The sequence below is a fragment of the Lissotriton vulgaris genome, chromosome 6 (genome assembly GCF_964263255.1).
Source record: "Lissotriton vulgaris chromosome 6, aLisVul1.2, whole genome shotgun sequence".
NCBI lineage: Eukaryota > Metazoa > Chordata > Amphibia > Caudata > Salamandridae > Lissotriton > Lissotriton vulgaris.
The window spans coordinates 854,239,021-854,262,604 of record NC_141694.1 but is presented as its reverse complement, the minus strand read 5'-3'; positions in this window follow the sequence as shown (position 1 = coordinate 854,262,604).

Here is a 23,584-nt window from a genome sequence, read left to right as displayed (position 1 = left end):
ACTTGTTGGGAAACAGCCATTACATCGCATGCATTACAGCGCATGCGATTACAACCCAGTCGTTACAACGACGTGTTGTTACTTCGCAGTACATTACAATGCAAATCATCACATCGACTTGCTGTAGGGTGGCGCGCTAACATAAGGAATATTATAACTTACTATTCCAACACCTTCCCTACTGTTGCGCACACTGCAGTTGGAATAGTAAATTTGACTATTCCTAACTCCAGAGCGCCCCCTATAGCAAGTCGATGTAACAACTTGTGTTGTAATGTACTGCGATGTAACAACACCGTTGGTGTAATGACTGCGTAGTAATCGCATGCGTTGTACATACATGTCATGTAAAGTGTCCTATTCCTGCCTGCCAGCAAACAGCTCTCTGCCAACTCATGCTCATCTTTTTTCGTCTACACCTGCTTACATTTCAGACACCTCCTTTAGCTGTTCATGTAGCATATGCAACAACGGGATAGCTTGGCCCATGGTACTATACTCCTTGCTGACGTCCTGTGTGAAAAGCTCAAAAGGAATCAGCATCTCTGTCAGGCATTTGACAAGGCTCCATTGATCCTTCTCAATGAACATGCCTTCCACAGTTGCATCCCGTCTTAGCAGGAAGTAAACATTGATCAGTCTTTACTTCTCAAACAGACATTGCAAAATGTAGTAAGTTGAGTAGTAACGTGTTGGCACCTCCTGTATGAGTGCTTTAACTGGTATTCTACTATCGCCCTGAATGACCTTCAGCTGCATCCAGGCTTTAAACAAAATCGCTGAAATTAGTGCAGATTCTTCTGCAGGTGGACAGTAATTTGCTGATTCTGTCTTCTTTTTTGAGAAATTCCTGTACAATTATGTTGATGCAGTGTGCCAAACACAGGACCCTGAAATAGCCACCTTTTGCCAGAGCCTCAACTTTATTATTGCCATTGTCGTCCGTGGCAACAAATCCAACGTCAAGCTCTCGTGGTCACAGCCATTCAAAGAACTTGTTGTGAAAGTCTTACAAGATGTTTACAGCAGTATGGGATTTTTCCTTGCGAACCTGGCTACTGTTGCCTGCTTCTGAGTGCCATTAAGAATCTCAGCAGCGTCTAAACCAGCAGATGTAATTTCTCTAACCCCCAAAAAAGAGATCCAGTGTGCAGAGATGCAGATGTAATCAGTGGCTTTGTAACTGGTCCACTATGAACAGATCGAATTCCCTGCTCAGCCTTTCAGCCCCTTCACCAACATCACTTCTGTTTTATGGGCCACTAAAGTGCTCCTCCCACTGGATTATGTGGTGTTTTCTTAAATGATTGGTTTGACCTCTGACACCATAGTTTGACCCAAGCTTACCCAGACCAACACTTGCTCCACAAATGGTGAAAATGGCAATGTTCGGTTGCTTCTTTCTAACGGTAAAGAAGTCCCAAACTGGGGAGGCTCCCTTTCTGATGCTGATGCCATAGCCATTGTCGGATAAACTGGTGGTAGGTGGGCATTTTGACGTTTGGCTAACTGCGGTACCTACGTCAACTGTGGTGGTTGTGGATGTAGATTGCTGCTGGTGCTTTGCAAATATGGCAGCTGGTGGTGGTATCTCTGGTGCTAACGTTGGTCTTCACTGGGGCTGGGCTAATATCAATGATGACTGGCTCGTTGTCATCCTACGCTTCTACATCCATAAGTCTAAGGCTTTCGGGAACCTTCCTTTTTCCTAGACTCTCATGGCGTGTCTAATTCTCAGACTAAGGCAGGATCCAAGTGGAGTTTTGATCATCACACTGGGGCTTGGAGTAAACCATGGTAGACTAACTCTCTTTTTACTTGCTGGAAATCTGGAACACAATGGTTCTTCCGAAAGAGTGATATCTTCTACTTCCTCAGGATGAAACAAACTCTCTTAATCTGCCCCTACTTTGTGAGAAACTACTATTGCTGGCTGTTTTTCACTTATCTGAGTTTCCTGCACTCGATTGGGTACTACTTTGCAAAAGAGATAAGTCCATTTCAACATCACTGCTTGTCGGCATTGCCTTGATTAGATTGGCTTCCTCTGGGACAGACATGGGCTTGGGTCTAGGTTGGGGTGGGTCCACTGATGCGGGAGTGAGGCTCCCAGGTTGGACCCCGGAGGCCGGTTTTGCAAGCAAACTGTTTCTTTTGCCCGAAAACGGTCTGGGTCAACATACCATTGGTGGTGAGCTCCTTTCTTGATAACATCTTTCTTTGGGGCCATCTTGTAAGTGGTCACACATCACATCGTGCACAGGCCTTCTACTAACATTACTGTGGGTGATCTTGTCTCTTGTGCACCTAAATGCAAACCAACAAGACGAATATCAGTGAAACGTGGCATTGTTGCAGTTCAATTAATAGTACAAACAAACAATATAATTTAGTGTCGTCACTGGTTACTTAAGTTATTATAAATAATTTACAGTACAGTGTATCCATTAGTAACATCTCATCAACATAAACTTTCATGGTATACATGGAGGAAGGACAAGAAAGAGCAACAAAAACAACATACAGATGTAACTGTTTGCTTTATGTGCATTACATGTGATGTGGCACTCAGGGAGGTGCAGGTGACAAATTGAAAAAATGTTAAAAAAATAAGAAAAAATCAAATAAAAACGATTATATTTAAAATAAAAAATTAAAAAATTAAATTCAAATAATAATAATTTAATACAAAATTAAATTAAATCAATAACAAATGATAACAAAAAACAATTAAGAATGAAAATCCTAATATTGAAGATTGTTTTTCAAAATACCTGAAATTATCCTCAAGCATATCATTTATTAAATCTCCACCATACATGCAAGCCTACGGCAAACTGCCACACTAGCAGGACACACAAAATGGCTGCAAGCCATGGTCATCAACAAAAACACTTAGCAAGTGGGCACTGGAAACAAAGAGAAGACATGCAGGTCTATGGCACAAGCAGACTGGTTGCCTGCACGAAATGGCCATGCCAACATGGTGAAATTGCAATCAAGGAGGCATGGCCACAACATATTGATAGAAGAACAACACAACCAGGCCTATGGGAAAAGCCACTGGCCGGCTACCCAAAATGGTCAAACAACAAGGATTGAGGCCTGGAAAACAAAGAGCACATGAAGGCCTATGGACACTGGCTTTACAAAATGCCCTCTGGCAACATTGCACGGGGACTGAATGATGGCAAATGGCAAACACACTCACACACTGGCCTGATAAAAGAGGCATGGTAAGACAGGAAAAAACTGCATTAATTCTGCAATGCCAAAACCCAACATTTTGCCTGAAATGTCTTTTACAACAATGCACATCCTCCAAAGGCATCAAATATATTACCCCACTTATACACTGTTTGCAAAAAACAACATGAAATACCCCCCAAAAACAAAATTTTTGATTTAGTCCAATGCCATCCATGGCCTAAATTATGTTTCAATTCAGTAAACACCACAGAAAACAGGTGTGTCATGCACTCATGACTAGTACTGGACCTACTGGCTGGAAGCGCCATTGGCAGACTAGGCCACATAGTGAATTACATTATTATTGCACATTGATTAAAATAACATGGAGAAATGTACTGAACTATGCAATATTTTTCCTTATAAAAGGACATAAATTAGATTCAAAGAAGTAACTAGGCCCCTACAGGAACTGCAGGCCACCCACTCCATTACATTTTAATATTAGAATACAAGTACAAATACATCCTGGTGCATGCTCTCTATCAAACTAGCAAAACCCTTATACAACAGTTTTTAACTTACTTGTGAAATCCAAATACAAAGTCCTTAAAATGGTATATATGCAGCAGATACAAAGAGAGATCCTTCCGGTTCCAAAACCAAATGAAAAGTGACCAGGAGATAGACAAAGCAATGGGAGGAGCTTTTCATAGGATGCACTCTTGTACATCTCTGCAGCCATTCCTCATGTGACAGCAGTTGTGGAAAATGACAATGTTGCAGAATCTAGATCTTGGAAGCTATAATGGGACTGGCAAGGAATTCCATAGTTTAGACGCTGAGTCTTGGCGGCTAAAATATGGAATTCCTTGCTGATCCACATTCGTGGTATGGAGAACCTGCTGGCTTTTCGGGAAGCCATTAAAACCTTTCTTTTCCACCATTATAGGTTTCTTCTGTCTATGATTTGGTAGCCCTGAGTTTCTGTCTCTTTTTATCTAGCAGCGCTGGGACGCCTCTTTGCTGGGGCAGCTGTTGCGCTTATAAAACTCTTAACATAACATAACATAAGGTCAGTGACAAGCAGGTAATGATTCAGCTGAACATGGCGGGGCAAGGACGATAGTGGGCCTGTAGTCCCAATGAGCCCTCCTGGAGTCGGCCTTTGTCCGCAAACCTTAACAGGGGATTTTGAACTTGGGGGTGCATGTATGCCATTTGTGCAAAATCTAAGGCTAGACAGTAATGTTCCACTGAGGGCAGGCCCATTATCCCTGCTGATCTATGGGTAATAAGCTTCCAAAATGCCAGGCAAGGTATTGCTGAAATCCAGAGGAAGCCATAATGGTCTTGTCTATTTACCAGAGGGTCGAGGGGGTATTAATTGGGAAAGCATGCCAAGCACATACGTGATTCGAAGGAGGGTAACCATGTTCACATCTTGAGTCTATCCCCAGATAGAGAGATTCAGGTGGGAACACTTCACGAAGTCCAATTGCATTCACTCCATCAGCTGGTCCAGATTATCTGCCACAATTTGCTACAGGCCCCTATTAACTAGGATGCCCAGATACCTGAGGTGGATATTCTTCCATTAGAATGGATAACCAGCGATGGCAGCACAAGTGATGATTCACAACAGTGGTAATGCCTTCCTCTTTACCCAGTTCACTTTGTAGCCGGATATTGCTGAAAAAGCATCAATGGCCTTAAGCACCATTGGGTTGTAAGATGGTAAGGCCAACAGGGTGAGCAAGATGTCCCCTATGTATAACTACAGTGTTGAGAGATCTCCAGACATAAGGATATCTATGATCCAGTCTGATCAGTGCAGCAAACAGGTAGTCCCATTCTATCCTGTCAAAGGCCTTCTCAGCATCCAACGACAATGCCAAAACCTCATTTGGAAGGTCCACTCCTAGCCAGACTACATGTAATAACATGTGCAGATGGTTATGAGATGAGCAGACTGTGACAAACCCTACTTGAGAATGGTGTATAAGAGAAGAGAGGACTCGCTGAGGGGAGGAATTGCTTGAGGCGGGCAGCTAGAATACTGCTGAGTACCTTCACATCCACATTGAGCAGGGATATGGAATGATAACTGCCTCAAAAAAGTGAGTCCTTTCCAGGTTTGGGAAGGACCAAAATCAGCGGTTTGTTTGACAGTAAACTCAAGGTGCCCACGCAATTAGCCTCAGCGAAGGCGTCACAGAAAAGATCCTCACTTTGGACTTAGTCCACTTGTAGAACTCTGCCAAAAAGCTGCCCACACCCTGGGCTCTGTGATAGGCTAGATCTAAAATGGCCTGCTCAATCTCGTCTTTTGAGATCGCTCCCTGAAGTAGCTGCCTGGCATCTTCTGAGAGTCACAGTAAGTGAATACCATCCAAGAAGGCATTCATCTGCGCCGGTCCCTTGACAATTTCCAGGGAGTAGAGGGCCATATAGTAAAATGTGAACACATTTGCAGTTTCCTGCCGCTTGGGGGAGGGTATCCCGTGCCAGTGATGATAGCGGTAATGGTAATTTCTGCATCTTCTTCCTGAGCGGCACTGCCAATAGCCATCCTGCCTTCCCCTTGTCTTCCTGTTAATTGCGCTGGTATTTCAATCACTGCAGTGAATACTCAGCTTTGTAGGTAAAAGGGCATTGAGTACTATGCGCTTCTTTTCAAGGCCACTTGTGGTAATAGCTGGAGGGGGGGGCATTGTAAGCATGTGTGAAATGGGCTATACCCACTCCCAGTGCCTATTGACACTCCTCCCACTCCCTGCTCAACATGGCTACATCCCTCATCAGCTACCCCAGATGATCTATTTTGCCCCTGCCCACTATGTCAGGGCATCGTCAACCGAACCATTGTTTTTCTCTCTGTAAGTATGCATGAGGGTTAAAGTTGGTTCTTGCCCATTGGGTGGTTGTAATGTGACAAGTTAATATGACAGAGCTTGCACATTTTCTGTGAAAAGCCCATATCAGCCTGCAGGGCAATGGGGCAGTTGTCTGAAAGTGCTTCCTCTAGTATTGAAGTCTCATAAAGAAAGGAAAGCAAGGGGTGGGGTGAGCCATTAGGAAAGAGTCCAACTGTGACTGAGTTCCATGAACAGGGGACAAGTATGTATTTTTCCGGTCCATTAGATGTAAGAGACTCCATATGTCTTGCATGCCATGATCAGCCCCAAGATCTCCTAAGAGGGCTCTGTCGGCATTATTGGAAATGTCAGTTTGCCCAGTGTGGTCTAAGACCTCATCCCAAGCCAGGTTCCAGTCACGGCCTATCAGGATGTATGCAGTATCTATTTCTGTCAATGGACAAGTGAGTTGAGGAAGAAAGACAAGTTTCAGACCAATGGACGCACACACTGAACCTACACACATTACCTTTGCATTGATCTTTAGTTTGGAAAACACATATAAATGCTCCGGATCAACCCAGGTCTTAAGCAAAACATGGGGTAATGTTTTCCAAATCAAAATAGCTATGCCATGTTTCCGGGGAGCCGGTCGGTCATTCCCGCTTGTAGAGGACAGCAACTGTATATCCCTTTGATCACCCAATCCCGCGGGAACTTCTCACTTCTGCCTCTGTGAGATGCATCTCCCGGTGGACAGCTATGTCAGCCACTTGGAATTGAGATTAAAAAAACACATATTTACGCTTGGTGTAATGTGTAAGATCATTGATGTTCCGGGAAATAAATTGCAAGGGCGTGTGCTTGGACAAGAAGATCACAAGAACCAAGGGGGAAGTCTGAGGTTTGAGAATGATGTTGGGCAGGCAGAGAGGTTAGCCAGGCCCCGCTGGCAGTCTACGGGATGTTAATAGGGCAGACAAGATCAAACAGGAGGGAAAAAAGAAGGGGGGGAAGAAAACAGAGGAGAAGGAGAGGGGTGAAGAGAATAAGAAACAAGTATTGGGGGGAAAAATAAAAGAACAATGCATGAATAAACCCAATGCTATTCAAACCAAACCTCACCCATGCAAGCGAGTTAACAGCACTGCATGTCCTTTCAACTGTAGTCGGTGGGTGTACCCCTGAGAGGCCATTGCATCTGGAAAGCCCCCGGGCCCAGTGGTTGGGAGGAAATGAGGTTGCTGTGAAGCAGGCCCTTCAAAGAGTTAAATATATTACCAATTATGAAGATCAGAGGGTGGGTGAGAGATAACGCAATGAGAAAGGTGAAAGGCTATAAACTGCCTACTCCAATGGCTACAAGCTGACCACCATCTTTGGCTTTAATTCTGACCAGCTGAATATGTTACAGCCAATTGGAATCGAAATTGATGGGTGAATGTGTGAAAGGATACATGGGCGGGTAAATGGATGTTGGTGAAAGGTTTGTTAAAAGCCATGTTTGACTGGATGGATATGTATGGATGGATGGTTTTCATTTTTTTTAAAAAATGTTTTTATTTACCAACATGAAAAAATCAAATAATAAAAATGAGAGAGTAAAAGAAAAAAAAACATTGGATTTTTAGAAAGTACAAATAGCAAGATATACATTTAACATAAACAATCGTTAATGCAAGTTTACACTTTTACACTAGGGGGAAAAAGAACACAAAGCTCATCAAGCCGAAACATTCAACACTGTTTCATAAATTCCTCAAAACAATAGTCCCCAAACTTCCTTAAGATTGCCTAATGCGCAATTCCCTCTTATTTTAGCCAAAGCGAGTTCCATATCGTATGTTTCTTTGACCAGTCCCCACCATTCAAGAGCGGACGGAGGTACACATGAGATCCAGACCCGGGCAATTGCCAGCCTAGCACAAGCTAATAAAATAGTAATTAAATCCGCCTGACTAATTACTATATTCTGCCCACCCATCAGTACATCTACTGTCGAAAACACAAACAGTTTCCCAATGTATTTATTTATTTATTTATTGGGCTTCTAAAGCGCGACAGCTACCCAAAAAGGGTTTCCCGGCGCTGAAAGATACTAAACCAATGAGCAGATCATAAAACTCAGAGGAGAGGCAGGAGCAAGTTACTGATTAAAAAGCCATGTTTTTAAGGCTCTGCGGAAGTGGGTGTAACGAGATTCCAGGTGTAAATTCAGAGGGAGAGAATTCCAAAGCTTGGGGCCCAACAGGGAGAACGATCTTTCCCCGATCCTAGCTCGGCGCACTTTGGGCACACAGAAAAGGCCTTGCGATGAAAATCTCAGGCATCGAGCCGGCGTGTAGGTGTGCACGAGGGCTTGTAAGTATCTGGGGGCAATGCCCCATTTGATTCTGTGCATGAGGCTCAGTGTCTTAAATTTGACTCTGTTTTCAATTCTTAGCCAATGGAGTGCCTTAAGATGACTTGACATGCGCTCCCTTCTGTGACACTTGCACAGTAGTCTTGCAGCGGCATTCTGCACAAGTTGAAGGCGTCTCATAACTGCCTGTGATGACCCCAAGTAGAGGACATTTCAGTAGTCTAAACAGGAGAGCATTGACCACAGACTTCTGTGTGTCGTCAGGCAACATCCAGATGATTTTCCTGAGCCACCTCAGAGTGGTGAAACAGGTAGATGTTAAGTTAGTGACTTGGGGCTCCATTGTTAGGCCATTATCGATGATAATGTCCAGATTGCGTACTTGGTGCGACGGAGTGGGCAAGGAACCCATTTCAGAGGGCCTGTGTCTTAGTTTCCAGAGATGCTGATTTGGACCCAGTATTAAAACCTCCGTTTTACTACCATTCTGTTTGAGCAGATTGTCGCTCATCCAAGTTGCAATTTTCCTAAGGCCTAACTGCAGGAGAGAGGAGGAATCCTGATCTCCGTTAGAGAGTGAAAAGACAATCTGCGAATCATCCGCATAGGTGAACATGTTTAGACCTGCCGCTTCGGCTATCTGGGTGAGAGGGGTTACGTATAGGTTGAAAAGCACAGAACTCAACACCGAGCCCTGAGGGACTCCATAGGGGGATAGATGGACATTTGAGGCTGAGGTGTTGGAAGTGATCTGAAATGTCCTTAGTGTCAAAAATGATATTATCCAGTCCAATGCTTTGCCCCTGATGCCCAAGGCAGAGAGCGATTTTAACAGAATGTTGTGGGAGATGGTGTCGACGCTGCGCTGAGGTCAAGTAGGATCAGCGCAGCGGAATCCCCTCTTCTACCAGAAGGCGAAGATTTTCCATCACCCCAAGTAGTGTTGTCTCTGTCAAAAAGCCAGGGCGAAAACCCGATTGGGAGGGGTGAAGTATGTCATTCAACTCCGTGTACCGAGCAAGGTGACCATGGACATGTTTCTCCAAAACTTTGGAGAAAGCAGGTAAGAGGGATATAGGACGAAAATTGGCCAGGATTTTAGGATCTGCCGATGGTTTCTTTAGCAGTGGTGAGACCATGGCATGTTTCCACATTGACGGGACCTTTGCTGTGGAGAGGGATAAATTCAGAGTCTGGCAGATTACGGAAAGTTGTGGAGTGTCCAAGAGTCTGCGTACAGAAATTGGGAGAGGGTCGATTGGAGAGCCAGATTTCACTTTCCCTAAGATATCTTTCCCAAGTTTCTGAGACATTATTTGGGTCACCCTCTGCCAAAATTCTGCTAGTACAGGACATAGAAACAGCATGTGTTTCAGATCAGCTGCATTCAAATCACATTTCAGGTATTTAGTTTAATCACTGAAAGAATTGTGAGATGACCATTTCGATATCCTTTCCGGTGTATGATATAATTGACAAATTGTTTTATACTGTTGCAGCCTCAGATTAGAAGAATGAACTGAATTGTTGATACTGATAAAGGCACGTGATATAGTGTTAGCTGAAACTGGTGTCCCTATATTGTGACTCCAGTGCTCAGCTAATCTAGCACAGTCGTCTTCCTTATAAGTACATAGGGTTTTATACCCAATGCTAATCATAGATTTTTCGTTTATCTCGTACAGGCATTTCCAAATATCAGAATCCAATACATTTATCAATTTCATACTACGTATAAAATAGTCTTGAATCTGATAATATTTAAATTGCATATCTGATGTTAGATTATGTAACTGCTCAGCCTTTCGAACAAGATAAACCCATTATAGTCATATAAATCTCCTAGACATTTTATCCCAGAGCTAGTCCATCGTCTGCCCTCTGCATCTTGAAAAATCTCTGGTAAACCCGGGTTACCCCACAGAGGAAGTTTACAGGGATAGCACAATGTATTGCATTTAAGCATAATAGTGCGCCAAATGTTTACTATGTCACGTGCGGTCTTAAATTTAACCCGCTTGAAATAATTCGGGTCATTGGTTCTAAAAAGAAACATATTATGATCTTTTCCTAGCATTAATCTAAATAAAAAAGGAATTGCTTGTGGGATTTAATAAACTGCGGAGACATCCCAAAAAAGCTGCCCAGGCATACAATTTGAAATCTGGGAAGTCCAATCCCCCTTGATTGAATGGAAGTTTTAGTAAATCGATAGCTCTGCGCGCCTTCTTATAGCCCCAGATAAACCCGCTACAGACTCCATGTAGGTGCTTAAAGAAAAGAAGCATTTAGTTGTAGAGGGATAGAGCGAAACAAGTATAGAAATTTTGGCAGGATTTTCATCTTAATTATATTTATGTGTCCGCTGATACTAATAGGCACTTTATGCCATTTCTTAAGAGATTTAGCAGTTTCCTTCAAAAGATCCTCATATTTTAATACAATAATCTTGTCTATTTCAGCCGAAATTCTAATCCCTAAATAAGTTGCCACGCTACAGACTCCAGATACTGGTTCAGAAGATTTATAATTTAATAAAACTTGAGCCTTGTTAGTGTTAAGTCTGTAGCCCGATATTGCACCATATTTCTTTGCCTCCTCAACAACAGCTTTCAATGCTCCCTTAGCATTATTCGAATATACAGCGATATTGTCAGCATATGCCGTGACTTTAAGACTATTCGAACCACATGAAAAAGGAATAATCTGAGATTGGCTTTGTAGAGCCAAAATAAAAGGTTCTATTGACAGTGCAAATAATAGCGATGACAAAGGGCACCCCTGACGGGTGCCACTAGATATTGGAAAAGTAGAAGATTGTAATCCTGCGTAAACTAGTTTAGCACTAGTATGGCAGCACAAAGATTTAATCAGATGTAGAAACTTGCCTTTGATGCCAAATGCTTTTAATGTGGCCCAGAGAAAGTCCCACCCCACTCGGTCGAATGCTTTCTCAGCATCTAATAAAATCATCCAGAGTGAGGTGGACTTTATCTTTGCCACATCAAATGCTGTTATCGCCATGTTCGCATGGGCTGTAGTTTCCCTCCCTGAGATGAATCCATGTTGTTGAGGGGACACCACTTCGGGCATTATTGGGGCAAGGCGAGTCGCAAGAATTTTAGCATAGATTTTTGCATCGGTGTTTATGAGCGATATTGGTTGATATGACCCATATTCCTCTGGGGGTTTGTTCTTCTTTAGAAAAAAGGCAATCTGAGTGACATTCCAATAATCAGGGGCGTTTCCCCCTGACCCGACAAATCTAATCAGCTGAGTGAAAAGTGGAAGTAGTACATCCATACAGAGCTTGTGTAGTTCTAGATGAATAGAATCCTCACCAGATGCTTTACTCAAAGGCAAAGCAGTTATCACAAGCTTAACTTCTTCATTCGTAATATCAGATGATAATAAATCAGATACTTTGGCGCCCACACTTTTCGTTAAATAGGTCTGCAGGTGTTTATGTATATCAGCCATTTCTGGTCGAGCCTTCGGGGAATAGAATTTTTGATACTAATTGGCAAACTGCCCTAATATCTGGTTTGGATGCTCATACACCACATAATTAGGCCCTTTAATTAGCTTTATGTGTGACTTAGCTTTATCATCTGCCACCCTATATGAGATATCCAGTACTTATTCAGTTTGGCAGGGCTTTTGTCTCTAAGTACCTTTTTAAGCGCAGATTTTAAGTCGATCAATGCAGACCCTAAAGCATCTGCATTCGGGAGATACCTTAATAGTGCTTCCGCTAGTTGGTTCTCGGCCATGAGAATATCCTTAATCGTCTTTTCTGTTTCTTTCTTGTGTTCCCTGTTTTGTCTCCAGATATATTTTTGGGAGAATCCTCTGATACTGGCCTTACATGAATCCCATACTACAGTAGGTGCTGCAGAATCAATATTTATTTCAAGAAATTCTTTCAGATGTCTCTTAATACATACTATAAAGGTTTCATCGAAAAGAAGATATCTAGGAAATGGGAAGATCCTCACTCGCCTTCTCTCAGCTGAAATTTTTAATGACAGAAGCATGGGATTGTGGTCAGTGGTGACCCTTGGGCATATCTCCATTATGCTCGAATCTAAAACTTCGTCTGAAACCCAGGCCATATCTATCCGAGAGCATCATTTATGTGCAGCCGAGCAATAAGTTTAGCCCGGTATATTTGGATATAATACCTGCCAAGCATCCCTGATAGCATGCAATCGACCAAGCCCTTTGATCGCAGCCCGTGTTTTTCTCATCCTTTGAAAAGCGCTTCATCTGGTGGTATCTATCTCATAGTTCATAATGCAATTAAAATCACCCATCACCACCCTCTCAATTTTACAATTCCATGATTAATCTATCTATATTTGAGCCGAATATTACGCAAAAGACATATTTTCAACCCTCTAATTCCATCTGTACTATAGCCCATCTGCCACTTTTGTCTGTTAATGTTTTATCAAACTTAACTATAAAGTATTCATGTTTTAAAATAGTTACCCCTCTAGTTGAGGTATTTTGATCCGAGCTAACAACCACCTCGTATCCCAACTGTTTTGATAGACCTCGATCTTTGTAAGAAATATGAGTTTCTGACAGCAGCACTAGCTGTGGATTATGCATCCACAATTCTTCTGCTACCAGCCGTCTCTTGCTTCTGTTGTTGAGCCCTGCAACATTCCAAGCTAAACACTTCACTAACTCCATCTAATTGAAAAAAATAATACAACTCTTGCTTCCTTTTTATTGATTAATCTTTTTAATGTCCTAGCTTTCATCCTCTTATTTTGTGATATTTTTATGTTGGTTTTTGTGTTTTTTTGCCCCCCTGTACACACTCCCCTACACCTAGACTCCAATCCTCATCCCTCCCCCCCACCCTGCTTCTAGTAGGAGGAATCATCCTCTTCTATCAGCTGCCGCTGTAATGGCAGCGATTGAGGATTGGACCGCCCCCTTGACTCCCGAGCTGGGGCCCCTCTATACTTTAGGCCATGATAATGGAATTATATATACATAGGAGAGAAAGCAGACAGAAAAAGATTAATTATCGCCTGCATCTACTTCTGACCCACACCTTCTCTTTGCCATTTCTGCATCATTTCAGTCACCTCAGACTTAGAAGAGAAAAAATAGCTATGTCCCTTTCTAACAACTTTCAAGCGTGCTGGCTCCTGTAAGAAGACTTTTTCCTTCAATGGATCAATTAGCTGCCTCAGCTGCCATCTCCAATCCATTATAGTTTTACAGTAATCTGAACGGAAGAATATGGAAACCGAATCAACAGCTATTGGTGTTCTGGGACCAGCCTTCAGTGAGACCGCCTGCAGAAGCAGAAAGTTGCCAAAGTAAGGAAGAAATGGTCTTGGATACTAAAAGTCCTGTCGACGTTGTACCATTGGGAGTCTATGTGCCCGCTGAATCTGGCAGTCCCGGCCCCAGTCTCCCAGATCAGGAAATGCCTTTTGCATAATCTGGACTGTATAAGCTCTGGGATCCGCTCCCTCCTGTCCCGCAGGAATTCCGAAAAGCTTGAGGTTCCGTCTCCTTTGTCTAATTTCGAGGTCCTTGAGTTTAGTCTGCACATTCCAGAGTTGTTCCTCATGTTGAGCGACAGAGCTATCGGTTCTAAATTAGATTTCTTCCGACACAGACCCGAATTTCTCCATAACCTCCTTCAATGTTTGCTGGATATTTCCATTATCCGCTCTAACTTGGGCAAAGAGTTCTCGCGTTTCTTCCCTCTGCTCTTTCAGAGCCTGCAAAATCATAGAAAGTACAGCTGCTTTGTTGCCCTGAGTGCTGATGCCCTGAGAATCTTCTTCTGAGTGAGATATATCGGAGGTTGGGAGCATAGACGATAGTCCTGGTGGTGGAGAAAGAAGCACAGAAGAAGGGGAATCAAGATTAGATGTGGGGGCTGTGAGAGCTGGAGAGATCTCGGCACTGCCTTTTCCATTAAATCCAACAGTGTTGCCTTATCTGCCAGATATCTTTGTCAGGTTTGAGATTGTCTTAGAGGACGAGGAGCCCAAAACCTTGACTCCCACCACGTCCATGCCGACCGTTGACCTGCCAGGCACACTTTCTATTCCTCCATCAATAAGTTCCACATCAGAGAGTCTAGCAATAACCTTCTTTATTCCACCTTTGGCCTTGACCCATTTCCTCATTGGGCTATTCTTCAAATCTTCTTTAGCCTGTATTTTCTTTTCCTTTGCCCCACCTGTGTTAGATGTATTTATTTTTTTCTTCAAGTCTTTGGTATGTTTGGTTTTAGGATCTCTCTTTAAAGAATCCACAGCTGTATTTAATATCTTTTTTCTAACATCTCTTTGGAGCTGTTGCCCCCGTCGTTCCCCTGGTGAATTTCCTAAATATTGCTCCTGGCTGTCATCTGAAATAATTAAGTTAGAAGTGATTATGCCAGGAGAAGTAGAGCCATCAAAGACCCCCTTGGACGCATCAATGCACTGTGCCCCTGGAGAATCGTCAAGAAACTTATAATTTCTGTCCTTGTCACTGCGCACTTCAATGCTGCTCTCTTCAATTTTAGTAATATCTGCTTGGAATGGCTTTATCAAAGCTTTGATTCAAAGGGTTAGGGTGATATTTCTGTCTACTCCATTGACTTACAGTATTTTGCAAGCAAGGGATTATGTATCCCACCCATCAGCAAACATCACCACCCTCCCTACCCATGGCATTTTGACCTAACTGCTGTATGGTTGAATTTGACACTGCAGTGTTGGCTGTGCAGTGTGCGTCTGCTTCAGTTAATGTAGCATTTACAAAGTTTTCAATGTATTGCAATGCGACAACACTGTGTGTTTCTCTTCCCTCCAGGTGCCCTCTTAGTCCTAGTACTTCACTCCTTTATTTCTTTCTAAGTTCTGTCCCAGCCTTCTCAAGCAATTTAAAAATCCATTCTTGGCATGCGCCTCATTATTTTGACGAAGTGCTATATTTCATCATTGGTTCCATAATGGATTTCAGGCTGTTCAAATTTTTCCCTTTCAACCTTTGTCAACCACAGTAGTTCACTAGCCAAACCTTAGGCACATGATGATTAGTGAAACCCCACTAATCTGTAGTATAACGCTACTTACCCAGCCAAATCCCTCTAACCTACCTTGCAGTAGATTAAGTTAAATTTCCTTTCCTTACTGCCAAGCAAATATATTTGTAGGAAGAAATTATTGTGAAGTGTGGTGGAGGGTAAGGCCAGGGAGTAAGTAGGACTAAGTAAGTACCTTGATTTTGCAGATTGAATGGTCGGTGACGAACATGCCAAATACAATTTATATCCATTTCCTTAATCCTTTACCTATACTGCAGTCCTTTGCTTTTCCCACTGATTACTTACAGTAGACAGGATGCCTGCAGGATTGAATATGTGACGTGTATCATTCTTTGCAATTCGTCTGCCTTGCATTCAGGGTAAAATTGAAAGACATTTATACAGCGGCCCCAGCTGCACATTGCAGAGGGTAGAAAAGTATGACTAGCAAGTATGACTAGGGTGCCAACTAGCATGCCTCCATTAATTTAGCACAACAAGAGAGAGAATACTTGTACTCCATATTGCATAATGCCTTACTAATGAGAGGTAATTTATTTGTAGTTTTACACACACAGCTTCCGTTTAGCTTTTTTAACTAGGAAATCCTTCAATAGAATAAACACAATTTTTTACACCAGTGTGCTGTTTATTTTGCCTTCATTCCTTTTAGACAGTGTATTTGCCATTTGCCTTTAGTTTTATGTGAGGCACATGTGGGTAATGGCTGTGACTCTAATGACATCAAAATCGAATGACCCTAGGGGACCAGCAATGTACTGCTACAATGCCACTACATAATTTTAAACAGGCGTTTTGCACAGAGCCAAATGCAAACAGAAAATAACTTACAAACGTTCAATCTCTAGTCTTGCACCAATAATATGGAACACTCTTCCGCCCAAGATCAGACAAAACCCCTCTATCGCCTCATTCAAAAGAAATTCAAATTGTTACTCCTGACCATCTAAAGCAATAGTCCCAAAGCCATCTTAACTAACTTTTGTTTCCTGTTGTTTCCTGTTGACACTCTTTTATACCTCTGTTCAAAAGTTTTAATTGTGTCTCTCCATGTGCCTTATAAGATTTGTTGCTCTTCTTGTTGTTTACATGTCCCACAAGATGGGTTGTTTCCTCTGTTCAATGTTGTAATGTTTGTCTTTCTACGTGCTCCACAAGACGTTTTGCTTTTCTGGTACCTTACATGTCCAACAAAATGGGTTGTTGCTTGTGCTTGTTTGAGGTCCTTTCGTGTTGTATTCATGCTTTTACCTCCTTTCACTTCCGCTCCTTTGTACATCGCTCTGCTACCCATATGGGCCATGCTCACGCTTTATCAAACTTTTTAAATAAATACATTTGTCTTTTTTTTTTCTTGATATAGCTACTTCTGCTGGCCCATCTCTGCAGGATATAGGAGCCCATCTGTGGCAACAAAAGCTTGAGGCCATAATGGCAGAGTACCAGAATTTGGTGGCCCAAGAGGAGGTGCTGCCTAAGGCCCGGATATCAGCCAGTGCCTCTTGCCTCTCAGCAACACCAGTCCCGCAGTCCGCTAGTAGCCGCCTGCTGCTGTTTCATCACTACTCCTCCCTCATTTCCAGACTGCACCTTTCAACGCCCTGTCGTGCTGAGGATGGCAGCATAATAGCCAAGCAGGCACAAATGGAGGGGCATCTCAGAAAGCTCCTGGCCCGCTGTGTCTAGTGCCCACTTCTTTACTCACAGTAGAGATAGTAGTATCAGGCTAGTACACTAACAGTGAAGTATTCAAAAGTGAGTTCCCACTACCACCTAGGTGAACTCCAACTGTAATATTAATCAGAAGGAATATTCCTCGCAGCCAACTAAATTGGGAAAAGGTTAAGCGTTTACACAACACAATGCCTAAATGATGATGCTGATGAATGATTTACTTCTATATCTAAAATGTCAATCACTTTTTATGCATCGGTGGGTAAATGGGCCCACTGTGGGCTATTGTTTAGGTAAAAGAAGTGAATATCCTGCAGTGAGTTTATTTATTTGTTTATATATTTGCTTATAGAGCACCTGAATCACCCCCTGAGGGGTGTCTCCAGGCTTGCGGACACGTAGCAGAATGCTAATACTTAGTAAGACGTCTAGAAAAAAAAAAATTCAAGGAGTTTCTAAAATGAAAATAGTACGTACACTGCCTCAGTGTTAACAGGAACGAGTTCCAGTTCTGTGGGGCAAGGTAAAAAAAAGCCTTCCCCCGGTCCTCGCTTTGTAAATGCGCGGGACTTTAGGAAGTGATTTTGTGCTGGATCGCAAATCTCTAAGGGGAGTGTAGTGACTAAGCTGCTCAGTGAAATATGTACGCCCATTGCCGTATACTGCCTTGTGGGTGATGCAGCAGATCTTAAATTCTATTTGCTTGCGCACCGGGAGCCAGTGCAGTTTCCCCAGTAGCAATTTCGACGGAGATCTATAGGAGGCGTTCAATACCAGACGCGCTGCTGTGTTCTGCACCACCTGCAGACGATCCAACGCGGACTCATTGGCCGATATCAGTAAAGCAGTACAATAGTCGAGTTGACTTATGACTAGAGACTGGATAAGGGTCTTCAGTGTATGATCTGGGAGAAACAGAAACACACGCCTCACAAGGCTTAATACATGAAAGCATGAGCTTACCATATGAGACACCTGTTCCTTCATGTTTAAACTCTGTTCAATGCGCACCCCTGTTGTAAATGAATATAAGACCCTAGTGTAATTTGCCCGATTCTTGCCCTTATATAGGTATAAATTACCCGATCCTTATATAGGCATAGAAATCATTACCATATTTTGACTGAGCCTATACAGCCCAAATACGGCATGGCTACTTCCACTAAGTTCCAAGAATCAACAACAATTTCTTAGAAAAACCAGCCTTCAGCAGCTTCCCCTCGTCGGAATACTAATTTATCTAGGAAATCATGGAGTTTTCAAAGAACTGAGTCTTTGAGTGACGTTATTAAGTCCAATCATACGTCAAACTCGGCACCTTCTAAGTATAAATATGCCTACATTTGCCCAGACAAACACACAGTGGTTTGGAGCAGATCGACTAACTACTTGCCCGACGCCCTGCAGCAGCAAGTGCCAAAGGAAGCCGACCCTCCAGCTGACGCACTGAGAGGTGCTGTCTTTTCTCCAGCCGAGAAATCCAGCTCCAGTGTTTCCAGGCTACCTTGCGGGTTGTTGGGAAATCGAGTCCTGAGAGAGAGATACAAGACCTCCTTCATTCTAAAACCAAGGTACGGAGCTGATTAGACCCTTAGAGAATTCTTGGAATATATTCTTGGCAAAGAATACTAAACTTGAGCTACACCTCACTTACTTCTTCCTTCGTACTAGACTTAGGTTAGGTACACCGGGGTAGGCGTATTTTAGCAGAACCAGTTGACTACTATTAGTCATTATTTTATTACTGTATGTATATTATATGTTTTAAGGCAATTTATGGCTTAGAAACCATATCATGCTTTTACAGTACTACTTTATAATACTTTTCGTAATATATACCTTGGGCCCGATGTAGGTAAATCTGATTTACCGACTCTAGAATACCGAATTTTACCGATTCGGTATTCTAGATTCAGCAAATCAGATGTAGGTAAAAAATTGGTAATTTTTACCGAATCTGTATGATTCGGTAATTACCGAATCAGTATTTACCGATTCGGTAATTGCCATTGATTCCTACGGGCCTTGAGGCCCATAGGAATCAATGTCAATTACCGAATCGGTAAATACCGATTCGGTAAAATTACCGATTTTGCAAGAGGGACAGGGTGTCACTTTGACACCCTGTTGCCCCCCTGATTCTGGCTTGTGTGCCATGTGACACACATACATGCCCTTAGGGCATTTCTGTGTGCCACATGGCACAGGTGTACATGCACAGATGTGCATGTACACAGGAATTCGTTATTTACCATGACATAGTATGTCATGGTAAAAAACAAATTCAGAAGGGCCTGTGGCACTGTTTACAGTGCGACCTACATATAGATTTACCGATTCGGTAAATTTACCGATTCAGTATTTTACAGAATCAGTAAATTTACTGAATCAGTAAATATACTGATTCTCTAAATATTGGCCTGCTACATATCAGACACCAAATACCGGTCGGTAACGGCCGAAATCGTCCGTTACCGACCGGTATTTGGTGTCCTACATCTGGCCCCTTGTACTTTATAACCAGTATTACGATTGTAACAGTACATTTCTTATGCTTGAGAAAGAAGACTGTTTGTAGTGAAGTGGAGAAGCAGACGAGGACAAAGAAATGTGGTTTAACTAGTGAGGGTTTTATTAAAGGTTTAACACAAGGAAATCTGGAAATTATGGTGTTTTCCTGGTCTTCGTTCGCTTATCCGGCTGGACTGTACTTGGTCTTGAGCCGCTGTTGTCACGTTTCAGAGACTTGCCTGTCACTCATAGCAGGGGGGGAAGAAAAAAAAAAAAGAAAAAGGGACATAAGAACGAGAGCCAGGGAGTGTAGGCGTGTGGGAGGAGTCAATGCACCTTATTCTTCACCAGTGACTTTGTGAATCGTGCCTGGGATTAGTTACGCGCTGCTTCCTCCTCCCCCAGCCCCTCTGGTACTCTCCCCACGCTTGCGGGCCCAAGGAAGCGCAAAGCGTCACCGTACCTTGCTTAGCCACGTCCCTTCGGGCCGTGGCTGGCGTCTTTGTGGTGCCAGGTGGGGTCTGGCTGCCCTTCTGTTCCTCGGGTGCCTGTTGCCGCGTGGGGAGGGTTCTCCTGCTCTCCGATGTCCATGTTGTCTCCTGCTGCAATTTCCGCGACGTTCCGTGGGGGTACAAGGAAGGTCCTCACTCGGGTCTCCTCTTCTCGGCGTCCTTCTTCTCTGGGTCCTGGTGAACGCAGTCCTTCCTCCAGATTTCTGCTCTTGAGCACCGAGAAGTCACGTGACTCCGTTACCTGACTTTGTTGTCCTGGGGTCTTAAAGAGGCAGTACTCCAGGAAGGTCTGCAAACATACAGCGAAGACGGAGACAGGTAATGGGGAAACAGTTCCGTTTGCAGGTCTGCGACAGGCGCGTCTTCACACACCCTTACCTCAGTTTGTTCACGATTGGGGAACAAGGAAAGGCGGGAAAGGAAGTCAGCGTTCCCATTGTCAGTACCCTTTCGATGTCTCACCTCAAAAGAGAAGGGTTGGAGGGAAAAGAACCATCGAAGAATCCTAGGATTGTTTCCTTTGTTGCGGCTCATCCAAAGCAATGGGGCGTGATCTGTATAAAGGAGGAAGTGGGCTCCTTGCAAATAGTACCTGAGTTTGTCCACTGCCCATTTAATGGCGAGACATTCCTTCTCTAATATAGATATCGCTGTTCCCGTTGAAATAGCTTACGACTTATAAAGAGGGTGGGATGTTCCACTCCTGTAGGGGACATTTGAGACAGTACGGCCCCCAACCCATGTTCGGAAGCGTCTGTGTGTAAGAGAAAAGGCTTAGTGAAGTCAGGAGAACGTAAAACCGGGGCAGTGGTTATAGCGATTTTTAAATCGCTTAAGGCTTTCCTTGCAGTGGGATTGGGATGCAAGAAGTCTTTGCTTTTTTACATTTTTCTGGAGCAGATCTGTAAGTTCTGAGTATTGGGGAATGAGGCATCTATAATAGCCAAGAAGACTAAGAAGGGCCTCACTTCCTTCTTTGTGGACGGAACCGGAGCTTCTGTTATAGCTTTTACTTTCTCTAATTGGGGCTCGATGATACCATTGCCTAGGAGTTACCCTAGATATTTCACTTTTTGGAACCCTACTCTTGACTTCTTGGAATTAATATGTAGTCCTGCCTTTTGAAGTGAGGAAAGGACCTGAGAGAAGTGCTGAAGATGTGTTTCCCGATCGGGGCTGAAAATGACTATGTCGTCAAGATATGCCGACGAATACTCCTGGTGCGGTCTCAGTACCTGGTTCATGAGCCGTTGGAATGTGACAGGTGCTCCGTGTAACCCGAAGGGTAGAACTGTGAATTCATACAACCATGTAGGAGTGGCAAAGGCTGTCTTCTCCTGGTCTTCTGGTTTCAGAGGCACCTGCCAATATCCTTTGGTCAGATCAAGAGTAGTGATGAACTGGGCCTCACCTAGCTTTTCAATCAGTTCGTCCGGGATAAGAATCGCACTTTGATATGGAATTAACAGCGCGAAAGTCAATACAAAAATGAACCGACCCATTGGGTTTCAGAACTAAGACTATAGGGGAGGACCAGTCGCTGCGTGATGGTTTTATGACCCCCTGGTCTAAAAATACTTTTTACCTCCTGCTCTATAGCATCCCTATGTGCTGCTGGAATACGATAGGGCTTCTGCTTCACTATTTTACCTGGTTGAGTATCAATAGCATGTTCTGCGAGCATAGTTCTCCCCGGGAGATCTGAAAATATCAATTGGAAGGGGGTTAGGCTGTCTTGAAGGGTTTTGTTTTGTTCTTTACTTAGGTCAGGGTTGATAATCAACTGTCCCAGTGTGGTTGGGTCTTGGAGCACTTTTTCTACCTTGTGTACATCTCTGGGAGGGGGTCCTAACCATTTTTTCAAACGGTTTATGTGATAGAGTTGGGTTCTTTTTGGGGTAACTTATAGCCGATAGGAGGTTAAACCTATTTTCTATGTGACTATATAGGGTCCTTGCCATCCGGCCTTGGTTTTGCCTATAGCAGAAGGAAGAAGTACCAACGCCCAATCTCCTATGTTTAGTTGTCTCCACTTCTTTCCTCTGTTATATGACAACTGCTGTTTTACTTGGGCTTTTTCCAGATTGAAATCAGCAAATTCTCTTTTGTAATCGGGTGTGCAAGCTCTGGGTATAGTCAAGAAAGGATTTAGTCTCTTCCTCTTTTTCCCGTTCCTAGACTTCCTTTGTTATTTCTAGAAGACACCTGGGTTCTCTACCATAAAGGAGTTCGAAGGGAGAACATCCTAAGCTGGCCTGTATCTGACTTCTCACTACTTATAGGGCCAAAGGAAGCAGCATGTCACACTCCTTTCCCTCAACTGTCAAGAGTTTTTTTAAAGTGGCATTGTAGCGGTCACAATGTCCGTCTGTCTGGGGGTGATACACGGACGTTTTAATGTGTGAGATGTCTAGGAACTTACATATTTGAGCCATTAATTTTGACACAAAGGGGGTCCCCTGATCAGTTAGAATTTCTCGAGGGAACCCCCACCCTGGAGAAGAGCTCAAATAGCTTCTCGGAAATATTTCTGTTTGTGGGGGTCCTTGGAGGAAAAGCCTTAGGATATCTTGTGGCATAATCCACCATGACCAAGGCATAGATGTGTCCCATCTTGGTACGTGGAAGAGGACCGATAAGGTCCATTCCGACCCTTTCAAACGGGTTACCTACAACCGGAAGTGGCTGCAATGGAACAGCCGGGGGTACATATGGGTTCTTTTTTGGGCAGACTTCACACTCCTGACAGAACCGAGTAACATGGGAAAAGATCCCGGGCCGGTAAAAGTGTTGTAACAACATTTGTATGGTTTTTTTGGGCGCCCCTATGTCCGGCTAATAATTGCGAATGGGCAAAAAAAAGAACCTGTTCCCTAAAGGCTTCTGGCACTAGTAATTGGGGTGTATCTCCTAGTTTTCCTACCCTGTAAAGCAACCCGTATGCTATCTGAAATGATGGAAATGTAGTCGGAGTTGTTTGGGAAGTGTTTTGAGCCTGTTCCCATGCTGCCTGAAGGGTTGGGTCGTTTTTCTGAGCATACTTGAAGCTTTTGTCTCCTATCCATGGAGCTTGTGTCAGGAAGGTAGACTGTGAAGAGGAAGGGTTAGGAGAAAGGAGTCCCTGTAGTTTGTCTTTTAGCAAGAGCAGAAAGGTGGGATTGTCCTGTCCTATGATCATCTGTTCGGGTAAGGAAGGGACTACCCCAATCCTGACGTCCAGGGATTGTTTGGTGGGAAGGGTCACGGGAATCGTGATCAAAGGATATACCTTGACATCCCCGTGTACACACCTTATGGGTACTGTCCCCATGATTGTAGGGTCTAAAAGGGCTACAATTGACTGTAGGACCACTGACTGTCTGCACCCTGAGTCTTGCAATGCTTTTACCCATACTTTATTTAC